This window comes from Budorcas taxicolor, chromosome 7 (genome assembly GCF_023091745.1).
Source record: "Budorcas taxicolor isolate Tak-1 chromosome 7, Takin1.1, whole genome shotgun sequence".
In the NCBI taxonomy this organism is placed as follows: Eukaryota; Metazoa; Chordata; class Mammalia; order Artiodactyla; family Bovidae; genus Budorcas; species Budorcas taxicolor.
The window spans coordinates 14,548,318-14,568,908 of NC_068916.1; the positions used below are offsets into that span (position 1 = coordinate 14,548,318).

Genomic DNA, 20,591 nt, shown 5'->3' on the forward strand with positions numbered 1-20,591 from the left:
GTCCCCTGGATCCCACTCTCGCCACCCACAGTGTGTTCCCCGCTGCAGCAGCTAGAGGCCACCTATAGGCATAAGTCAGATCATATTCTCCCTCTGACCAGAAGCCTCTATGACTCCCACCCTCACTTGTAAATAGCAAAGTTCTCCCCCAGCCCACAAGGCCTTGCATAATCTGCCCCTGTCACCCCTCTGCCCTCACCTCCTCTATGCTCCCCTTCATTCACTGTTTCAGCCTCACAGGCCTCCTCACTGTTCCTACGACACCCCAGGCACACTTCTTCTACATCAAGTTTTGCACCCACTAGTCCCCCTGCCTGGAAAATGTCCTTCCATTTCCTTCATTTAACGTCATTTTTTCAAGAGGCCTCCTTGACAGCCCCCCCACCTCGCCCCTGTCAAAACAACGAATGTTTCAGCACCACCCATTTCCTTCTTTGCTTTATCAGCTTCCAACACACTACATCATTTATGCATTAATTTTGTGTGTTATCTTTCTTCTTTTCTGGAATGTCAGGCAGCGGTCTTCACCTGTTTTTGTTCACTGCTGTATCACCAGTGCCTAGAATAGTACCTTGCATACCACAAGTATTCATTGGTTACTTTTAAAAATGTGGATATTTGCAGCCAATTAATCCAACTGTCCTCTTTTCCCCATGGGGGCCTAGTGTTCAATGGCTGCAAACAGCAGCCCCCTTGGTAGTGTAGGCAGCCTGTTGTCTGTACAGATTGCCCTAAGGGACCTTGGAGACAGTCCTCTCCAGTGGACATTCATGAATGGAATGCTAGTCCCAGTCTAGCCTCCAGACAGGTGTGTGAATTGCCCTTGAAAGCCCCAGGGCGCAGTGGCCAGAGTCCACACTGGGCAGGTCAAAATGTCCATCCGAGCCGACCTGCAGAACAAGGAGTGTTTGACTGAGGCCCTCCGCAGGGCCAAGTTCAAGTTCCCTGGCCACCAGAAGATCGACATCTCCAAGAAGTGAGGATTTACTAAGTTTAACATGGATGAACTTGGAAACATGGTGGCAGAAAAGCGGCTCATTCCAGATGGCTGCAGGTCAAATCCACCCTTAATCACGGGCCCCCTGGACAAATGGTGGGCCCTGTGCTCACGAGAGCCTGGGTGCTGTCCCCACCTTACTCATGCGTGTGTGCTAAGTCGCTTCAGTCATGTCCAACTCTTTGCGACCCTATGCCTGTCAGGTTCCTCTGTCCATGGGATTCTCCAGGCAAGAATACTGGAGGAGGTTGCCATGCCCTCCTCCAGGGGATCTTCCTAGCCCAGGGATTGAACCCTCATCTCTTGCGTCTCCTACATTGTAGGCAGATTCTTTACCGCTGAGCCACTGGGGAAGCCCCACTGGTAGCATTAATGCCTTCTTTTTCCACCCACTGCCGGAGGCAGGTCAGGGAGAGGGGACTAAGCAGGGTCAGCCTCATCTCAGGCTGGAACCCAGGTCTCCTGCATTGCAGGTGGATTCTTTACCACTGAGCCACCTACTCATGCCCACCAATAAATCATACTTTCCTATCAAAAAAAAAAAAAATTGCATAGCAGGACTTCTCTGGAGGTCCAGTGGTTAAGACTCTGTGATTCCAATGGAGGGAGCACGGGTTTGATCCCTGCTCAGGGAACTAAGATCCCACATGCCACATGGGACGGCCAAAAAAAAAATTTTGCTCAACACCCTGTGAGGCAGGGACTCTCAGCATCCCCCCAGAGAGATGAGGACACTGAGACACGCCAAGGGATGTGCCATGCTTGGTGGGTCCAAGAGTGGTCCACAGGCATCTCTTTGGGTGTGTGTGTGACTGTATGGGATTCTGAGTTTTGCCTGCTGGTCTGAGCCCAAATGCCTGGATCTGTCTGGACGCCAACACCAGAGGAGGCTGCCTGGACATGTTCAGGCAAATTTTGCATGCGAGTGTCTGTGTGTGGAAGGGAGGCAGCAGACCAGCTCCCAGACAGGTGGGAATGTGTGTGTGCTCAGCTGTGTGGGAAAGTGTGTGTGTGACAGCGCACAGGACGACGAGGATTCATGCATCCACAGCCAAGCTCCGTGTGTGTGCGTGTGTGTGTGTGTGTGTGTGTGTGTGTGTGTGTGAAGGGGGGAGGGACAGCTCTGGGAGGCTTGGATGGGGCTGGAGCTGAAGTCAAAGGAATGTGGTGGGTGAGGGAAGAGCCCCGCCAGTCACAGGCCTGTTATTTATAGACGGATCCTGGTTCATAAATTCCAAATGTTTTTTTTTTTTTTTAATCTCCCTCACTGCCAGGCCCTTATAAATATTCATGAGTTTCCTGCCTCGGAATATTCAGAGGAGGAGTGGGGTGGGCCGTGAGAGGGGAAAGAGAGGGTCCTGGTGGCAACGAGAGGACGCGCAGGTGGAGAGGACTGGGCTCTCTCTGGAACTGCCTTCTCCCCTCAGGGCTCCTCTTCCAATGTAGCCGCTGAGATGAGGAAGGTTCTCGGCCAATACAGAGATCTCTCAATGCCTATTACTATTCTTCCCCAGTGTCTGTGGAAAAATACCGCCCACTTTGGGGGCAGAGAAGGCATGTGTGCTGTTTTCTCAGCTCTGACGATAGCTCCGGCTTGGAAACTTGTTACCCTGGGACCCCCCGGCTCTGAAGGGGGTGGGACACCCCTCAGACATACGATGAGACGAAGGAGCTCTAGAGGCAAACCCCTCCTGTCCCGTCCCATGGAGGGGACTGGGTCCCAAAGACTAGTCTGTAAGGGAAGAAATAAAGTGTGTGTGTGTGTGTGTGAGAGTGTGAGAGAGAGAGACTGTGTGTGTGTGTGTGTGTGTACCTGCATCTGTGAGTATCTCTTCAAATGTGAAACAGACTGCGGCAGCTGGTAGAAGTGTTCACAAATTTTCCAGTTCTCTCTTGGGCTCAGGATAAGACTCTACTTCCCCAGTATGGCCCTGGGACTTCCTTTAGCCGTGTGGGTGGAAGTGACCTCCGGGGAAGAGCTCTAACAGCCAGTGCGTGATCTGCCACATTCTTGCCTCAGTAACTGTGGAAGAGCGTGTGGATGAGAAGCCTCCAGCAGTTGGCCACATGAAGCAGAGACCCCTGCCAACCGGCAAGTAGCATGAGCAACTGCTCATTTGGTTGTGCTAAACCACTGAGATTTGGGGACTGTGTGTTAGGCAGTACAGCCTTGCCTGCGCTGACTGGCACAGAGCCTGAGTGTGTGAGATGGATGAGCAGCACATCTGTGTCCATGTGGCCAAGAACACACGTGAGTGTGTAGCCAAGTCCAGGCCTAAGTGTGCAAGCATCAGCAAGTGTATGGAACTATACACATGAGTGTACAAAACAGGGACTGAGTAAGAGTGTGCAAGGCTCTGTAGGTGGGTAAAAAAAAAACGTGAACATGAATGGCCAGGCACTACACTGCACTGCACAACTCCAGAGGGCACTGTTCTCCGAGAACACATCCCCTAGAGTCGGGGCATTGCTGTAAACATGAAAGTATCATAGGGTGGGAGGCTGGGTCTGAATGCGCTGCCTTGGCTGGCTGGCAGTGTGTTTGTGATTCATTCTGTGCCCGTGTGTGTGTGTGCAAGGATTTATATACGGCTGCTGTATCAATGTGCATATATGTGCAAAGCGTGTGGCTGTGGGTTTGAGGAACATGTATGGGTTTGGATGCTGTGTGTCTGTGTGCTGCTGTGTGAACTGACCCCCTGTGTGATGAGTCTGTGTGAAGTGAAAGCACCGCTCTAGTCTCCATCAGAGCGGTCACAGCCAACACGGAGGGAGGCACGGCCACCTTGGGCATTCCCAAGCTGTCAGCTCTGCTGAACATGTTTCTGGGCTCAAGGGCCTGAGCTGGCTTCAACTTACGCCCTAGGATGACCTGGCACTGGAAAATAAAATTCACGTCCCCTCATTAGTCCTGGGACATGCTATGTCATTTACAGTGGACATTAATCAGCAGTACTCAACTGTTTGAGCAAAGTGGTCCTCAACTTCCCCAAAAGAAGCACATTTTCTTTTTCTATCCTCATAACCTCTTCTCTGGTCTCAGGATATGGGGTCAGCACTGGTCCATCTCAGGGAAGTGAAAGAAGTTAAAGTGTTAAGTTGCTCAGTCGTGTCTGACTCTTTACAACCCCATGGACTGTAGCCTGCTAGGCTCCGCTGTCCATGGGATTCTCCAGGCAAGAGTAGTGGAGTGGGTTGCCATTTCCTTCTCCAGGGGATCTTCCTGACCCAAGGATCAAGCCGGGTCTCCTACATTACAGGAAGATTCTTTACCATCTGAGCCACCAGGGAAGCCCTTGGTCCATCTCAGGACTTAGGTTCAACTCTGGTCCATCTGAGGACCTGGACTTGACCTTGCCTACTATCTCAAGCTTGAACTGTAGCCTCAATTCATCCAGGACTTGGGTTCATTCCTGGGCTCCTAGGTCTCCTAGGACCAGGTTTATCCTTGGTCTATCCCTAGACTGAAGTTCAGTCTTTGCTGATCCAGGGCTTGGGCTTGACCCTAGACTGTCTCAGAGTCAACCGTGGAGTATCTTAAGACCTCATGGATATATCTCTGCAGGGCTTGAATTACTCTCCAGTCTCAGAACCTGAGTTAAGTCTGTTTTGACTCAGAACCCAGCTTTCCCCAGATCTATCTCAGGATCTGAGCCCCCCTTACCCAAGCTCAACTTTCAACAATCGGTGGTAAACCCACAGCTGACATTTCCTCTTTCTGAGCATCTCCTTACTCATGGATCACTTCCCTCAACAAGTGCTTAGGCTTCTTGAATGAATGTCCACTTCAAATGATTGGTGTGTCCCATGATTAATGAGGGTAGGGGGATTTTATCTCTCCAATGCCATTATCTAAAATTCACCAGCATGGATTTTATGGGTCTTTCAAGGATTATTGCAGGGATTTCTTGATAAGCTATTACAAGCAGCATTAATCTTCAAGAGTTGGGGAGTTTACGAGAATCCATCATGAGTCTTAACTCATAAACACTGGAGTTGGACACCCCCTCCCCATCTGATCTCTCTCTAGGCTCAGAGGCCCAATCTGAGGCCAGGAGCTCAGTAGCAGACTTTGAAGAGGGCCTTCTTCATGGGTGTGTACAATGGGAACGAATGCCTACACACTGTCATGGGGCAACTTGAGCTAAACTGGGAGGCTCAAACTATTCTCCATTTTCCTCCAATGTTCCCTGATCTTCCAGGGAAAATAATAGCCATAAAGTGGACCCCCTCTTCTCCCCTGACATATTTCACAAACATCTGCTCCATTCTGGCCCCTCCCTCCTGTTACAATAGAGGAGTTGCCCTTCATTTCAAAGACCATGCAGCTCTTCTTGCTTTGGTCCTCTTCTGCCTTCTTATGTTGCTGTTGCCCAGTCACTAAGTTGTGTCTGACTCTTTGCAGCCCCATGGACTGCAGCATGCCAGGCTTCCCTGTCCTCCACTATCTCCCAGAGTTTCCTCAAACTCATGTCCATTGAATCGGTGAACCAGCTCATCCTCTGTCGTCCCCTTCTCCTCCTGCCCTCAATCTTTCCCAGCAGCAGGGTCTTTTCCAATGAGTCAGCTTTTTGCATCAGATGGCCAAAGTATTGGAGCTTCAGCTTTAGCATCAGTCCTTCCAATGAACATTCAGGGTTGATTTCCCTTAGGATTGACTAGTTTGATCTCTTTGCTGTCCAAGGGACTCTCAAGAGTCTTCTGCCTTCTTGTACGATCTCTTTTATCTGTATTTATCTATTTATCTTATTCAATTTAAACTTTTTATTTTGTACTGGAGTATAGCTGATTAACAATATTATGATGGTCTCAGGTAAACAGCGAAGGGACGCAGCCATACATATACATGCATCCATTCTCCCCAAGCCCCCCTCCCATCCAGGCTGCCACAAAACACTGAGCAGAGTTCCCTGTGCTCTACAGTAGGTCCCTCTTGGTTATCCATTTTAAATATAGCAGTGTGTACATGTCGATCCCTGACTCCCTAACTATCTCTTCCTCCCATTCTTCCCCCCCACCCCCCCGGCAACCATAAGTTCGTTCTCTAAGTCTGTGGATCCGTTTCTGTTTTGTAAGTAAAGAACTTTCTCATTGGTTTTTAAATAAACTCAAGTCTCTCCTATGAAAAAACAAAACGCCTTACTTGACTCCTCCTTCCATCTGTCTTCAGCTCCCCTCCTCCTCTGTTCAGTTGCCTACACTAACTGCCTCCGTTTCCTCACTTCCTGAACTAGCACCTCCACTGCTCCTGTCTAGTTTCTGACCCCATCATACCACCGACACAGATTTTGCCAAGTCCACCCACGGCTTCCATGTTTCTAAACACAGTGGCCATTTTTCAGCCTGCCGTCTCTCTTGACCTCTCATCAGGGTTCAACTCTGTTGACTTTTCTCTCTTTCTTGATATATTTCCTTCCCTGGCTGCCTTCGCACATGTTTGCATGGCTCCTTTCCACCCTAGTGCATCTCCTTTGCAGACTCATCTTCCTCCACCTGGTCATTAAATGGTACTCAAGATCAGGATAAGTCAACCTGGGCATGACAGATATTGTGGCCAGATAACAATTCTGTGCATTGTAGGATGTTCAGCAGTACGTCTGGCTTCTACCCACTAGACACCAGTCGTATCCCCTTTCAGCTGTGACAACATGTCCCCAGACAATGCCAAATATCTCCCTGGGTGCAGAATCACCTCCAAGTTGAGAACTAGTGCTCCAGACTCAGTCTTAGGCTCTCTCGTTCCCTCGATCTTTCTCTGAGGGTGTTTACTCTTACCAAATCTCCTGTTATCACTTGCATGCATGTACATCCTCAGAACTCCAAATACGTATATATATCTGACTCCTTGATGCCCTCACCCTCACCCAAGACCCTTGGACATCTCAAAAGCATCTCAGTCCCAAAAATGCTCAAAATGAAATGCAATCTTCTCTCCTGAACCTAGTTCAGATCCAGATTCCTATGTTAACTTCTCCATCCCCTTCTCTACCCCCAGGCAGTGGTTCAGATGCCCAGGCATTATCCCCACCCCCATTTCTACTCTCTCACTTGGTCTAGTTGACTTTAACTCCTAGATACTTTTACAGCTCATGCAGAGTTCTCCACGCTGTATCATCACTCAATGGTCCAAGCCACCCTCACAATTCAGAAAGTCTGTCTGATCTGTCTTGATCTACCCTTTCTCTTACCAGTGCACTCCACACATGGGAGCCTCAGGAACCTTTTTTTATATATATATTCCTTACTCCATTATGGTTTATTACAGAACACTGAATATAGTTTTCCTGCCCTATACAGTAGGACCTTGTTGTTTATCCCTTCTGTATAAAATAGCTTGCATCTGCTAATCCCAAACTCCCAGTCCATCCTTTTCCGTGCCCCTCCCCTTTGGCAACCACAAGTCTCTTCTCTGTATCTGTGAGTCTGTTTTTGTTTTGAAGATAAATTCATTTGTGTCATATTTTTAGATTCCACATATAAGTGATATCATATGGTATTTGTCTTTCTCTTTATGACTGACTTCACTTACTATGATAATCTCTAGGTCCATCCACATGGCTGCAAATGGCATTATTTCATTCCTTTTTATGGCTGAATAATATTCCATTGCATATATGGACCACATCTTCTTTATGCATTCATCTGTCAGTTAATATTGAGGTTGTTTCCATGTCTTGGCTACTGTATATAGTGCTGCTATGAACACAGAGGTGCATGTATCTTTTTGAATTATAGTTTTGTCTGGATATATGCCCAGGAGTGAGGTTGCTGGATCATATGCTAACTCTATTTTTAGTTTTTTGAGGAACCTCCATACTGTTTTCCACAGTGGCTGTACCAACTGACATTCTCACCAACAGTGTAGGAGGGGAGGGAACTTTTATAATGCATACTGATGATATCATTTTTCCAACCAAAACCTCAGTGGCAGATTTCTTTTATTCTTAGGATACAGATAAAACCCCTTAACACAGTCACGAGGCCCTGCCGGCCTGACCTGTATTTACTTCTCTGCTTTCATGCTACGTTGTCTCTCCCTTCCAAGGCCATCTTTGGTCTGCCATATAGTCTGCCTCATCCCAGAGCCTTTGCATAAGCAGTTCTCTCTGCCTAGAATACCCTTTGCTCTCTGCTTCAGATCTCAGCTCTTACTTCCTCTGACTTTCCAAATTAGATCAAATCCCGTTATTAGACGCTCTTTTGACACCAAGAATCTTTCTTCAAGCTGTTATCACAGCTGCCATTTATATTTATTTGTGAAATTTGGTCATCACCTGTCTTTCTGTTTTGAAGGAGGCTCCATGCACTGCTTGGCTCACCATCTTATCCCCCAAGAAGGGCACATAGTCAGCCCTCAATGGTTATTTGTCGAATAAATTAATGATTGGATAAACGGCCACACTGCTTTCAGGATCAAGTTAGAGTGATGTGCTCTGGCATTTGAGAATCTCCATGACCTCGAGGACTGAGCTCTCAGTCCCGGTAAAGGTCAGAACAGAGACCAAAAGGCACAAGACACAAAGTGGAGAATAATAATTCCGTAGAAGTGGGAAGTCAGAGGCAGGGATGACCAAGAAAAAACAGGCCCTCCAAGGAGCATGGGGGGTAAATCTTGGGGAATGAAATGCCCTTCACAGAACTTAGAAGGGAAATTCAGGCCATTATATCTACTTGATTATTAATGGGCAGGGTGACCCAGCTGGTATTTGGTCTGCTCTATTCACCACCCTCCACACCCCAACCTTTAGAAATGGTTCCTAGGTCTTTGGTTCTCTCCAAACATCACCCCATTTCTCTGTTCCTCACTTTCTCCTCCCCGACGTCAGTTGGATCCATCAGCAAGTCCTGATGGCTCTCCCCTAAGAAACGTGCCAATCTGCCCACTGTTCACTTTTCCAGATGCTTCTTTCCAGCCCAGCCACCTCTGGCTTTTTCTTGGACCATTGCAGTCACCTCCTCCCTGATCTCCCTGCTTCCACGCTCACTCACTGGTATCCTTTCCCCATCACAGAAGTTAGAGGGATCTTTAAGCAATGTGAATCAGATCATGGCTCCCCTCTCCACTGCAACTTATCCAGCAATTTCTCATTGCATTTAGAATAGGAAACTCACTTTGGCCCATGAGGCCCTGCATTAAATGTCCCTTACCAACCTGTAAGACCTTAGTCCTCTCCTCCTCTTGAGTAACCCAGCCCTCTTTCCAGAAGGCATGAAACTCATTCCCATGTCAGAACATTTGCACTGTGGTTCCCCCTCCTAGAATGCTCTTCTCCCGGAATGCTCTTCCCTCTCCCAGAATGCTCCTCTCCCAGTTCCTTCCCTCTCCCAGAATGCTCCTCTCCCAGTTCTCTCCTCTCAGAATGCTCTTCTCCCAGTTCTTCCCCTTTCTCAGAACACTCTTTTGCCAGAATGCTCTTCCTTTTCCAAGAATGGTTTTCCCTTTCTCAGTACTTTCCATGGCTGGCTCCTTCTCGTCTATCAGGTCTCTGTTGACATGTCACCTCTTCAAACTTCTAAGATGAATGAATTCTGAGGATCTAATGTACAGCATGGTGATAATAGTTACCAACACTGTATTATATACTTGAAAGTTGCTAAGAGAGAAATCTTAAATGTTCTCACCTCACACACACAAAAATGGTAATGATGTGAGGTGATAGAGGTGTTAACTAACTGGTGAATATCATTTTGTAAATACACGTGTGTATCAAATCATCTTCTTGTACACCTTAAAGTTACACAATGTTATATGTCCATTATATCTCAATAAAACTGGCAAAGAGTCACCTCCCCAGAGAGCTCTATACTGGTGTCTTGACAAAATGAAGTTCTCTGGTCACTTTCACTTGTTAGTTTCATTACAGTATGTATCTCTCCAACACAAACTTGTTTATATATCTGCTTAGATGGTTGTTGCATCTCCATGTAATATACACATCACAAGACTGAGGTAGACCCATCATATTCACAGTTGCATCTCAGCCCCTACAACAGTGCCTGAGACTCTAGGCATTCAATCAGAGTTTGTAAAGTGAATGCATTCATGAGTGAATGAGTGATGATGTCCAGCACTGCCTCCCTTCCCAGTGACCCTTCCAAGAGAAAACTCCTACTTGTAAATCCCAACTGAGTGGAAGACCTCCAAACCACATATTCCCAGGCACCCAGGGTGTCTGACAAATTGGACAACAAGTGGATTCCTGATACAAGTTGAAAGAGACAAATTCTCTAGTCCAGGGAGATGGAAGTGGAACATGAAGGTCATGGCGATTAAAAGGTATGGGGGCCAGTGAGGCCCTGGAGCTGGAGATGCATGGCGGATCAGGGGCTGCAGAAACCAGAGCCACGACAGGCTGGAGTGAGGAGTGCAGAAATGAAGACTCTTCAGAGTAGAGGGTGGACAGAGAAGAGGGTTTCCTCCTGAATCCATAGGAGCCCCACCTCCGCCACATCCTTCACCCTAGTTTACATCTGCACAGTGCTGTTACCGGCTGATAATCTCTCATTTATTACCAGTCTCTTTTCTTACGTATAATTTTATTTATTTACTTATTTTTATTTTTGGTTGTGCTGGGTCTTCGCTGCTGCACATGCTTTTCTCTAATGACAGCAAGTGGGGGACTACTTTCTAATTGTGGTGCTCAGGCTTCTCACTGTGGTGGTTTCTCTTGTTGCCAAGCACAGACTCTGGGGCACGCAGGCTTCATTAGTCGTGGCTCCCGGGCTCTAGAGCACAGGCTCAACAGTTGTGATGCATGGACTTAGTGGCTAAATGGCATGTGGGATCTTCCTGGACCAGGGATCAAACCCATGTCCCCTGCCTGCATTGGCAGGCAGATTCTTTACCACTGAGTCACCACGGAAGCCCTGTTACTGGTCTCTTTCCACTAAAATATCAGCTCCATGAGAGCAAACACCCTGTTTTTCTTGTCCACCTGGCGCCTAGTAGGTGGAGAATAAATATATGCCAACTGAATTGCTAAATGAGTGAGTGAATGACAGCTTCCCGAGTCCCTGAAGTCCCTGTTATTGGGTTTTCTGAGACTCCCTGTACTCTTTATCAAAAACTCTTACTTCACTGGGCCATATTATGGTTTTTTTTTTAATTCCAAATAGATGCTCCGACATCCCCAGGCAGACAGACAGGAACTGTGATGTTTGGAGGCAAATAAGAATGAAGAGAGATGTCAGGGAAGAGTGCACAGTGGGAGAGGAAACCGTGGCTTTAAAGGACTGACTCTCAGAGCAGGAGAGAAACAGATGAAGCTGGAAGGCTACTGGGACACTATGATGATAATGCCAGGACTGAAATGCAGTGGATAAAGAATCTCTTTGCATTTCAAAAATATTCATAATAGGGGACTTCCCTGGTGGTCCAGTGGCTAAGACTCTGTGCTCCCAATGCAGGGGGCCTGAGTTCCATTCCTGGTCAGGGAACTAGACCCCACATGCCACAACTAAGAGTTGGCATGCTGCAGCTAAAGACCCCTTGTGCTGCCACTAAGACCTGGTACAGCTAAATAAATACATAAATAATTTTTTTAAAAGAATATTCATAATGATGATTCTATTCAGTGTTAGAGATAGTCCCTAACACACACTGAGCTCCACCTGTGCTGGGTGCCACTTTAAGCCATACCTGAGCATGGGTGGCCATAACTGGCCCTGATGGGAGAGGGGTGTCAAACAGGGGAGAATCTCAGCTAAGACAGCCTGAGTGAGGCTGACTCGGGGCTCTGTATTTGCACTTGTGTAACTTGGGTCTTCTCCTCCATGGTTCTCTAAAAAGGGTCTGAAAAGGTCACTCATGCTGGCTTTGAGATCTCATTTTGCCAGGAACCCTGGAGAATTTGGGGGGGGGGGTGGTGTCGGTCATTTGCATCCCAAATAGTGACATGTGGGTACTGGGGTACACAGGGGGCTCTGTGACTGTGGACATCAGTGTTCATCCACAGGCTCCTGTGAGCATCTGCATTCTGGACATACATGGAACATTTGGACACATCTGTGACGAGTCATGTTCATGGCTGCATATGAGCATACATCGAGGGGAATGCTGGTGTGCATCACTGGGCCAGTGCAAATATACATGCCTCTTGCACTGTTGTCCATAGCTGTGAACATTCCCTTTGTTTAGACGTGTTCACAAGAGTCTATTCCCATATGCAATTTGTGAGCCCACAAGTCAGTCTGCATAAGGACTCTTAAATATATATATACATATTATACACACATATGTACATACACATACATATATATGTATATATGGGCTTTCCAGGTGGCTCACTGCTAAAGAATCCACCTGCCAATGCAGGAAGACTCGGGTTCAATCCTTGGGTCGGGAAGATCCCCTGGAGAAGGAAATGGTAACCCACTCCAATATTCTTGCCTGGAGGATCCCATGGACAGAGGAGCCTAGCAGGCTTCAGCCGATGGGGTCACAAAAGAGGTGCCATGACTTAGCAACTAAACAACACAACATATCTTTATATATATCAGGTGTACACTACATACATGTGTATTTATATACCTCTCTCCTTGAGTCCTCAAGTCCATGTTAGCCACGTACATAAATGCACACTGCTTAATCCAGAAACTGCACTGCCACAGTGCCCATCACAGAAGGGAATGCCCCCTTATAAATACCCATGACCCTCTGTGTGCTCATCTGCACAGCCAGGTACGTATCTGTATGTCTAATCAGGAGCCACAAGCATGTTACACATTTGTGTCCATTCAAGAAGATCCCTGCCCTTCCATGTATTCATATAACTCTCCGTGTGCATTTGTGTCCATCTGCCTGTAACAGCGAGTATTTCCACATTCCTCTCAGCAGGAACTGACATCTGTATATGTTCTGTCAGTTGCCCTCTTAGGTCTCCTCAACCAATTCATTAGCATGGCAGTCAGTCCTGAAATATTCCTGCAGAATTTATGCTTTACTAATAAGCCTGGTGTCCTGCTGAGGTCACATGGCACTTTACAAGGGCTAATGGAGCCAGCTTCGGCCAGCAGGGCTGGGGATTCCTGGTCTCCTAGAATAGCCAGAGAATGCGCTCACTGGAATGAGCACATTTCTCTTCCTTCTCACTGCACCAAATGCCCCAGCCAACGCCTGTCTGCAGAACGGAAGTCACATTTCAAGGTATGTTTATCACCCAAATGCTACCCTGGCATCACATTAAGGGGGGCATCATCGTCTTTGTCATTATACTGAAGGCTGCATCGCTGGTGGACGCTATGCTGAGGGCTGCCTCAACAAACTGTGTGCAGTGGGAAGGGACAGGCAGAGGTAAGAAGTAATCCCAAGGGACCTGGTGGGACTAGAGCAATGGAAGAAATGAGGACCCTGGCGCTATGTCCTGGGGGAAGGAAGCTACAGAGGAGCAAACAGGGCATCAAGACTTGGCACTCAGGGACTTCCCTGGTGGTCCAGTGGCTAAGACTCCACGCTCCCAATGCAGGGGCCTTGGGTTTGATCCCTGGTCAGGGAACTAGATCTCACATGCTGCAACTAAGACCCAGTGCAGCTCTGGGGGGACCAGCAGGTCTCCAGCCTCTGCCTGAGTCTATGCACCCGAGGCCACCTTGCTCTTCTGGATGGATGGATAGGGCAGCGGGGAGAAGGCTGTTATAAATTAAACATTGAGACACCATCTGAGCACCAGACTGCCGTCACCTCATTGGCTGGTTCTCTCCCAGGAGGCTGCGGGACCGCAGGGTGGGGGAGAGGGCAGGGGAAGTGGCTCGCTTAATTAATTAGTCCTAATTGAGATATCTTTGTAAATACCCCTTTATGGAAGGACACGATCCCATCATTTCCTGGGAATTTGCCATCTCTATTTGTCCGCAGCCCCTGAGCATCGCAGAAATGACAACAAAAGAAAGAGCAGTCCAAAAGACTGCTGGAGATTTATCCGTGCTTCTGATGATGACAGCAGCACCGAGGGGTTGGGGGAGGAGGCTCAGAGATACACAGAGACCCAGGCGGAGCAGCAGGCAAGGAGAGATGGGGAACTGAAATACTGGGCAGGAGGCGGCAACAAGCAATAGGGAGACCAAGCGACACAGGCAGAGTCAAGAAATCCAGGCTCTGGAATACAGGAAGAGGGAGAGACAGCCAGAGATGGGCGGAGAAACTTCACACCAGGGAAGACCAGAAGTGGGGACAGATGGACCACGGCTGGGCCAACAGACCTTCCTCTGCCTTTTCCCGCCTCGCCCGGTCTCCCCATCTCTCAGGCAAACTACCCACTGCAGCAGCGGCAACCATCAAGCCTGATTCCTCTTTGGCCCTTGCTCCCCTCCCCTTCGCTCTCTCTCCCTCAATCACTCCTGCAATCATCTTCCTTGTTCAAAATGAGCTTCCGCAGCTGTAGCCCAGACAGCTGTTCCATCTTGGAGCCAATGCTGGGTCCTGGTGGCTGGGTCCTAGAGGGACACCCTCCTGGGCAGCAGAGTGGGTGGGGGAGGGTGGTGGAGGGTTCAGGCTCGCCAAGAGCTTGGGCACCCACTCACCCTTCACCCCAGACTCCCATTGAAGTGTGCCTCCCATCCCCAGCATCACCAGGGGTACAGACACTCCCCGCTTGTCCTTCTAGGGCCTTCAAGGGCTGATGCTGGCCTGGCCCATCCCATCCCATTCACTGAATCCTGCCCAACACAGGTTCCAGCTCTGTCCTGTCTCAGGAGCCCTCTCAGGTCTGAGAATTTGAGCCTCAACCCTACCACCTGTCAGGGTCCTGGACTGTGATACAGCAACTATGGCAATAATGGAAACAGAATCCTAGAGAGAGACACAGATAGACAGAGGCTGAGAGACAGATGTGGCTTCCCACGTGGCACAGCAGTGAAGAATCCACCTGCCAATGCAGGAGATGCAAGAAACGAGGGCTCAATCCCTGGGTTGGGAAGATCCCCTGGAGAAAGGAAAGGCCACCCACTCCAGTATTCTTGCCTGGAGAATTTCATGGACAGAGGAGCCTGGTGGGCTAGAGTCCATGGGGCCGCAAAGAGTGGGACACGACTGAGCACACACACATGGCATGGCACAGGAGATAGACATGGAAGAGATATAGTGACAGACACATCAAGAGGCAGAGATGACAGAACAGAGCCAAAGAGACACATACAGACAGAGACACAGAGGAAGGAGGAAGGAGACTCACAGACAGAGAGAGGCGAGAGAGAGATGGAGAGAAGACAGTGGGACAGAGACAAAGAGAGGCAGACATGAGACACAGGCAGACAAACAGATAACCACCAATATCCACTCAACACACACTTTTTGAGGGGACTTCCCTGGTGGCCTAGTGGCTATTATTCCACACTCCCAATGCGAAGGGGCCTGGGCTCGATCGCTGGCCAGGGAACTAGATCCCACACGCTGCAACTAAGAGTTCACAGCTGGCAACTATTAATAAAAGATCCTGCATGCTGCAACTAAGACTCAGTGCAACCAAATAAATACAAATAATAAACAAAGGGAAAAAGCCTCCATTTATTGAATGCCTATTATGTGATGAATCTGCCTGCAATGCAGAAGACCTGGGTTCGATCCCTGGGTTGGGAAGATCCCCTGGAGAAGGGATAGGCTATCCACTCCAGTATTCTGACCTGGAGAATTCCATGGCCTGTACAGTCCATGGGGTTGCAAAGAGTCGGTCACGACTGAGCAACTTTCACTTTTTCACTTTCTATTATGTGATGGCGATACACAGTGAAGACAAAGAGAGAGGAATAAAGTAGCTAATGAGACAAAGATATGAGAGACAGAGAGAGAGACACAGAGAGAGACTTAAAAGACAATGTTTAAAAATAGAGACGCATCAAGGCTGAGACAAGAGAGGACTGAGAACCAGCCTGGTCCCTCAGATCTCTCAGTGGCAACTTCTTCACTCCCACACACAAAGACACCCAACCCCACATCAAACTCTCTCCAAGCGCCTGAACCTCCCCCGGAAGGCTGCTTTTCTTCCTCGCCCAGCTTCGCGGCTGCTCCTCTCTGGAGGTTCACAAAGAGGCGTTAGCCACCCAGGGCCAGAGGTGAGAAGGATGCTGGGGGGAATGCAGACACCAAGAGGCAAAAACCAGAGCTTCCCTCTGGAAGAGAAGGAAGCCTGTTTTAACTGCACTCAAACAGCCCCAAGGTTCAGGCTACCCTCCCTTGGTAGCTGTCCATGGTGCTGTTAGTGGTGCCAATTGGATGGGCAAAAGCAGCATTTCAAGCCATTTCTACGTGTTGCATCAAGCTCGGGTGGTAGTCAGCAGCACCCAACGGCTTGGTCCCTGCCTATCTCACCAGATCATCAAACAGAACACCTGCCATTCCAGCCCAACACCTTTACATCCCCTGTTCTCTTGGCCTCTCTCCCTCCAAGTTACCAGCTCCGTCTTTACCCAGCTCTTACTCATCCTTCATGTCTCAGGGCAAACATCACCTCCTCAGGGAAGGTGACTAGTCCCTCCCAACTTCCTGTCCTCATAGTTCCACATCTTCTCCTTCACAGCCCCCACTAATTTTTAATAATCTAGAAGTGTGCAAATGGCTATTTGCACAATTCCAGGTTAACTGTCTCCCTACGAAGCTTTGTGAGGAAAGAGACCAAGTCTTTCCTGTTCACTGCTGTATCCCCAGCCCCCAGCACAGGACTTGGCACGGAAGAGCTCAGAGATCGCTAGTCGGGGATGATTGCTTTCTGGTTGCAAGATCACTTCATAACTTTTATGTGGGCTGCTGGCAACGTGCCCGTTTGTTGGACATCCATTCAAACAGAGAAGAGTTGAGAAACAAAGACACAAAGGGAAAAAAGGTTTAAGAAACAAATGTTTCTGAGGAATTCTCTAGCAGTCCAGTGGTGAGGACTCTGCACAATCACTGCTGAGGGTGAGGGGTCAATCCCCCATTGGAGAACTAAGATCCTACAAGCCACAGTGCCAAATTAATTAATTAATTAAATAGAAAAGAGAAAGAAACAGGCACTTCTGAGCCACGAGAGAAGATTGAGTTGTTGTTATTCAGTTGCTAAGTCATGTCTGACTCTTTACAACCCCATGGACTCCAGAGTGTCAGGCTTCCCTGTCCTTCACTATCTCCTGGAGTTTGCTCAAACTCATATAGTCACAGAAATACTCAATCAAGGCTCAGAAGTTTCACACAGCAGAAAGAAGGGGCAGTAGTGTCATGGGGCAGAACTGAGACCATTCAAGAAATACCTACTGCCCCAAATGAGACAGTTTCAGTAACAAACAAGAGGGACAAAAGTTTTTGCTTACTATTCTGTTGGTAGAAGACAGTTACCAACATGATTTCAGATCAGGATGAGTACTGGGAAAATAACAGAACAGGCTCAAATAATAAAGTGGGGGCATTTTAGCTGGGGAGGCCAGGGGAGCTCTCTCTGAGGAGATAATGTTTGAGCCTGAATCAGAGGGGTGAGAAGGAGCTGGCTAGAGGAAGGATGTTCCCAGAAGATGGGAACAAGTTCCAGAGGCAGGAACAAGCATGGGATAGCAAAGTGGTCCTTCCTAGATCTGAAACACAGGCAGGTATGGATTTGCGATGATTATAATCGCTAACCTTCACAGGCTCCTTCCATATGCCGGGCACACTGCTAAACACCAACAATATATATATATTGTTGTCCCCATTTTATGGATGAAGAAACTGAGGTTTACTGAATTGGGCCAAGTAAGGAGTTTAGATCTGGTGCAAGTGAGATGGGGAAATTTTTAAATGAGACAAATTTCACACTCCTAGTCTAGAAGGCTATGCTAACAATTAGGCCTCTAGAAAAATGCATTCCTGCTCCGAAGTCCTCCAGGTCCCCCATTCTTTGACACTCAGAACGAGGTAAAGGCAGACTTCCCTGGTGGTGCACGGGGTAAGAATCCGCCTGCCAATGCAGAGGACATGGGTTTGATCCCTGGTCTGGGAGGATTCCACGTGCCACGGAGCAACTAAGCCTATGCACCACAAGAATTGAGTTTTACCTCTAAAGCCCACAAGCCACAACTACTGAGCCCACAAGCTGCATCTGCTGACGCCCATAAGCCTAGAGCCTGTGGTCCCCAAGAGGAGCCCTCACAATGAGAAGCCCTCACATGGCAACATAGAGTAGCCCCCACTCAACACCACTAGCAAAAGCCCTCACCAGCAAGGAAGACCCATGCAACCAAAAATGAAAATAAATACATAAATAAAATTTTTAAAGAATGAAGTATAGGCACCTCAGGGCAAATCCCATCATGACATGGTCCCCCCTGGCCACTTAGGCCACTTTCACACCCTTCCCATCCTGGTACATATTGGTGTTTAATAAATAGCTGTTAAGTGAATAAATGGGATGCCAGGGAGGGTGCTGAGCACAAGAGGGATGGTGACTCAGGTGTTCAGTTTTTCTGAATTGCTTGCATCTCTCTGTCCTCAACAGGATGCTCCTCACCTCCGAGCCTTTGTCCCTGCTGTTCCTCCTGCCTGGAGCCCCCCTGCTCTGCTTTCACCTGGCCAATTCCTTCTCCACTTTAAGACTCAGTTGGACATTACCACCTCCAGGAAAGCTCCATCACACCCCGGCTGATTTCAATGCCCCTCTCCTGTGTCCCCGCAACACTCTAGAAATATCCCTGTCTCCAGGCATACCATGACGTGTCACAAGTACTGTGGATGAGACAGTGATCTGATTGAAGTCAGGGCTTTATTCATCTCTACATTCCACAGTCCAGGACCCTTCCCAGTACAAAACAGGTACTCAAATATTTCCTGACATATTGAGGTGTTTGAACAGAAGCCGTAGTCCACAATTAGGAGCAAGTGAACAGGCAGGTGTGGGTGAAATCCACAATACTTCACCTCCTTGGTTCCTGCCCTGGTCCAGTCCCCGTCATCACTCACCTGGACCAGGGCTGCGGCCTCTTCCCCACAGGGCTCCTGCCCTTACCTCCCACAGTCCATCCATCCTACAGGGGCCAGAGAAAAACTGTGAACACCTAAGTCACCATCCCTCTATGCTCAGCATCCCCCTGGCATCTCATTTATTCATTTAAAAACTGTTCCTTGAACACCAACTGTGTGCCAGCCCCAGTGCTAAGGCACAGGGGCTACAACAGTCAACCAAAATGGATTAAAAAAAAATCTCTGCCCTCAGGGAGCTAGCGTTTCAAGGGGGAGGATCAGACAACAAAATAAATAAATCAACTACACTGTGAGCAACAGAAGGTTAAAAGCGCAATGCTGAGGGCTTCCCAGGTGGTCTAGTGGTTAAGAATCTGCCTGCCAATTCAGGGGACAAGGGTTCGATCCCTGGTCCAGGAAGATCCCACATGCAGTGGAGCAACGAAGCCTCTGTGCTGCAACTACTGAAGCCTGTGTGCCTTGAGCCCGTGCACCACAACAAGAGAAACCACCACAATAAGAATTCCGAGCACTGCAACAAACAGCAGCCCCCTCTTGCTGCAACTAGAGAAAGCCCAAGTGCAGCAATGGAGACCCAGGCACAGCCAAAATTAAATAAATAGTTTTTTTTTTTTAAGTGAAATGCGGAAAAGGAAAGCATGAAAGGAGGACAGATAATGTGCAATAAGTTGCAAGTTAAATATAAAATCCTTGCAAGTCTCTCTCCCACAAACATGAGGTGGCTCCCACCACCTCCCTACCCTCATTTCTTCTTGCTTTCCCCTTCACTCACTCCGCTTCAGCCACACTGGTTTCCTCACCGTCGCTCCAAAACTTCTGACATATTCCCACCTCAGGGCCTTTGCATTTGCTGTTACCTCCACTTACTTCCTTCAGATCTCTGTTCAAATGTCACCTCCTAAGAGACATCTACTCAATCTAAAATACTCTCCCCAAGACTCTCCACTCCCCTTATACTGCTCTATGGTTCTTCACAGCACATTTATCACTCTGTGTGTGTGTGGGGGCGGGGGGGGGTGGTGGTGGTGTGAGCTCAGTCGTTTTAGTTGTGTCCAACTCTTTTTGACCCCACAGACTGTAGCCCACCAGGCTCTTCTCTCCATGATGTTCTCCAGGCAAGAATATGGTTGCCATGCCCTCCTCCAGGAGATCTTCCCAACCCAGGGATTGAACCCTGCATCTCCTGCATTGCAGGCAGATTCTTTACCACTGATTACGGGGGAAGCCCTGTATCACCATGTATATATTATCGATTTATCTGTGCACTTATCTATTTGTCCCCCTTCCTGCCCTAGAATGTCAGTTCCCCCAGGACAAGATATCTGTCTGTTTTGTTCATGGTCATATCCTTGCCACTTGGAAGAGTGCCTGGCACATAATAGGTGCTCAATAAATATTCGTTGAATGAATTAATGAATGGAGAGAATCTCCAAGAGAATTCTTGTTATAGAATAAGAGGAGGAGGGATCAGTAGTATACAGCCAGGTTTAGGGTTGTTCATAAATATTTGGCCACGTCTCTCTGTTCCAGGTCATAGTAGGGCCCCCTGTCTCACCCTCTTTGGGGTTAAGCATGCCATGTGACTTGTGCTGGCCAATGAAATGTGAGCAGAAGTAACATGGGGTTTCCAGGGGAAAGCTTTAGGAGGCAGTGAGTGGGGCTATGCTGTGCCTTGCTCTC

The 20,591-nt window shown here is 48.3% G+C and overlaps 1 protein-coding gene and 1 non-coding gene across 2 annotated transcripts in view; one reads left to right on the top strand and one right to left on the bottom strand.

Annotated features, from left to right (window-relative positions):
- Positions 1-20,591, bottom strand: part of OLFM2 (olfactomedin 2) — a 55,185-nt gene that overhangs the window by 30,413 nt on the left and 4,181 nt on the right. The gene's annotated exons all lie outside the window — the stretch shown is intronic.
- Positions 619-753, top strand: LOC128051812 (small nucleolar RNA SNORA70). Its single transcript, XR_008199744.1, has one exon. It is a non-coding gene; the product is annotated as a small nucleolar RNA SNORA70 (small nucleolar RNA).